General features: G+C 34.5%; 1 non-coding gene across 1 annotated transcript; it reads right to left on the reverse strand.

Moving 5' to 3' along the window:
* Positions 1-464: 464 nt before the first annotated feature.
* LOC121207362 (small nucleolar RNA R71) lies at positions 465-571 on the reverse strand. The gene has a single exon (XR_005902453.1). It is a non-coding gene; the product is annotated as a small nucleolar RNA R71 (small nucleolar RNA).
* Positions 572-3588: the final 3017 nt, after the last annotated feature.

Here is a 3588-nt window from a genome sequence, read left to right on the forward strand (position 1 = left end):
GATCGATAAAATGCGTATTTACTAAGTAAAGGATTCTGAAAGGACCTAATGTGGTTTCCAAACTCATAAAAGATCGAGTTGCCATTGGAATGTTTTTTCGAATGTTATTAAGCATGTTGATAATAAATTGAGTTTAATTAAAGTAATTGTCCTAGTTTATTTATGTTATAATTGTTGCAAATTGTGTTTAATTTTGCTAAAATCTATTTCATTCATATACTTTGCATACTTAGAATAATTTGCATTAGGGATCATTGCATTTAGTTTAATATATTTAATTTTAATCATCACTTCTCAAGATAGCCGATGTGACTGAAGACGCACTAAGGTTGAATTTTTTTTTGTACTCGTTGTAAGATCGAGCACGAGCATTACTCAATTCATTGCCACCAAGTTCCATATCTACACGGCAAGAATTAGCAGAAAGATTTTTGGTTAAGTATTTCCCGCCTAGTAAAAATGCTAAGTTAAGGAACGAGATCGCAACTTTCCAACAATTGGATGACGAGTCTTTGTGTGAGGCTTGGGAGCGATTTAAGGAGTTACTTCATAAGTGTCCTCATGGTGAGATTCCTCATTGTATCTAGTTGGAGACATTCTATAATGGTCTTAATGCACATAAAAGATTAATGGTAGATACTTCTGTGAATGGTGCAATTTTGTCTAAGTCATATAATGAGGCTTATGAGATCATTGAAAGGATCATGAGTAATAACTATCAATGGCCAACAAATTGAGCGGCTTCAATAAGACGTGTAGCTGGAGTTCATGAAGTTGACACCCTCACTTTGTTATCAGCTCAAGTATTGTCTATTTCCTCTATGTTAAAACCATTTACCGCTAATAGTGCTAATAATTTTGTAGCTCAGCCACCAAGTCCGTTGGAAGTAGTTTCCTATGTATACTGTAGGGAAGGTCATTTTTCTGAGAATTGTCTATCAAATCCCGAGTCAGTGTACTATTTGGGGAACCAACATCAAAATAGGAGTGGACAAAGACCCCAGTCCAACTTCTACAATTCTTCATGGCGTAATCATCCTAACTTTTCTTGGAGCAACCCAGGAAATAGACCGAACAACAACCTATTGCAACATAGACCCAACCAATCTCAAGGGTTTAATCAGCAAGCTCCAAAACCATCTCAAGCTGAGGCATCAAAAAATTTGGAAAACTTGTTGAAAGCGTACATGGCAAAGAATGAATCTTTGATCCAAAGCCAAGCAGCAACATTGAAAAATTTGGAAAACCAAATGGGTCAGTTAGCTACGGAGCTTCGTATTAGACCGCGAGGAACCTTGCTGAGCAATACTGAGAATCTAAGAAATTTAGGTAAAGAACATATCAAGGTAGTGGCATTGCAAAGTGGTAAAATTCTGGAACCTCGATTGATTGATGTCAAAGATAAGCTCGTTGAGAAGAATCAACCAACTATTGAAATTCCTATACCAAAAGAGTCAGAATCTACAAAGACTATCAAGGTAAATCCTAACTTAGTGAATTCAAATACTTTAACATCTTCTTTGGATGCAGATTTACCTATTCAAAAGAGTTATCCAATTCAACCAAAAGTTTCATCACCTTCATATCCGCAAAGATTGTAGCAATACAAGCAGAAACAGGAGGTGCAATTCAAGAATTTTTTGGATGTTCTGAAGCAGTTACACATCAATATTTCGTTGGTGGAGGCTTTAGAACAAATTTCAAATGATGTGAAGTTTATGAAGGATATACTATCCAAGAAGATATGAATGAGTGAGTATGAGACTGTTTCCTTGAAAAAGGAGTGCAGTGCGTTTTTACAGAACAAACTGCCACTGAAATTGAAAGACCCAGGATGTAACGCCCCAAAAGTTGTATTTTTGTTTCTATGAATTTGTGACACACAACTGTGTATCTGCTTCAATGGTTAAATTTCTTGGGTGTGTGTGAGATGTCCAAAGTTCAAGCCTTAGCTTTGGGAAATTTTGGCTTTTTCCTGAATTAAGCCTTAACTTCTAGTCAGCAGGCTTATATTAAGTATTTGTAAATTCATATCAGAATGGGCCTGCTGGCCTAGTGGTCAGGTGGAGTGCTTGTTTGCATGAGGTCTTGAGTTCGATTCATCGCTTTGTATTTATTTTTTGCACGATTATGGGGAGGAGTTTGAGTGGCGATAGAATTCTGAGTAGTGGGGATTTGGTGGAGAGAATTAAGGGCGAAATGTAACAGCCTGATTTTGGGCCTAGTCAGAACAGTAGTTTCGGAACCACTATTCCGAGGCCAGAGAAAATTATTTTGAAGTTATTTTATGTGATATAGCATGTTTATAAAGGTGCATGAAAATTTTAGTATATTAATTTTAGCGATTTCTAGTCCAATTTCGAAAAAGGACTAAATCGCGTAAAAGGTAAAAGTTGTGTTTTAATGCCTAAAGGTGTTAAATTGCTTTGTATCTTAAATTGGGAGTCTTTAAAGTGAAATTAGACCATTGAAAGTGTGATGGCCGGCCAAGGGAGACAAGATTGGTCAAAAAGTGACTTTTTGGTAATAAAATAAAATAAAGAAAAGTTGTCATTTTCTTTCATTTTTCTTCTTCTCTTTCACTGAAAATGGCAGCAACATGGGGGTTTCAGAGCTGGTAAATTTCAGCAACATATTTCCCTAGTAAGTAAATGTTTTTAATGCCTTTTCTTGATAATTTTTACATTTTTGAAACCCCTAAAGCATGAGCTTTCAAAAGAGGGGACTACTTTGCAAAATGATTAAAAGTCTAGGGTTTTTCCATGAAAGCATATGTGTTGTTTTCTGAGTTTTTTATGGAAGAATATGAGTCTTGGTAGTGTTATAAACAACTTTTGTGAAAGAAGTTTGCATGGAAACACCTAAAATGGGGTATTTTGCAAAGTTGTAAAACAAGTTGTAAATGTGTGAAATAGTTGAAATTATGAGTTTCTATAGTTATTAAAATGGTTAATCTAGGATTAAGAAGTAAATAAATTGAATAAAAATCATTTACAAGCCTAGGGGTAATTTGGTAATTTTGGCAAAGTATAGGGGCAAAATAAAAAAAATTGCCAAAATGTGTCATTGGACTAATTTGATTAGTATATTGTTTTAATAAGTTAAATGTGATGTTATAGATGATGAAAAACGAGATTCGGGCTTAGAACGAGGAAAAACGAGAAATTGATGTTTAGGCCTCTTTACCAATTTGGTGTCAAGGTAAGTCCGTATGATAATAATAATGCAAACTTATGTTTGAATTACTGTCCTTGTTAATATTGCATATATTATATGATTTAACATATTGGAAAGGTTGATGGAATGTTGTTTAATGTGTGGAATTATGACATGGAGAATATTATTGAAATGTAAGAAAATGACGATACATGAAATGTGGTATACGAAATATGTGAAATTAAATGCTTTATTGTTACCATGTGATGTGTTTGATGATACATGCCTTAAATGTCAATAATTGCCATGAAAGTATGAATATGTGATGAACATGGTGAGATGCCATTACGAGTAAGTATGACAGAGATACAAAGTATGAGAAAAGAAAATCCCATTTGAACCTTAGGAATAGTCTAGGATACAAGTGACATA

Source organism: Gossypium hirsutum, chromosome A09 (assembly GCF_007990345.1).
Source record: "Gossypium hirsutum isolate 1008001.06 chromosome A09, Gossypium_hirsutum_v2.1, whole genome shotgun sequence".
Classification (NCBI taxonomy): Eukaryota; Viridiplantae; Streptophyta; class Magnoliopsida; order Malvales; family Malvaceae; genus Gossypium; species Gossypium hirsutum.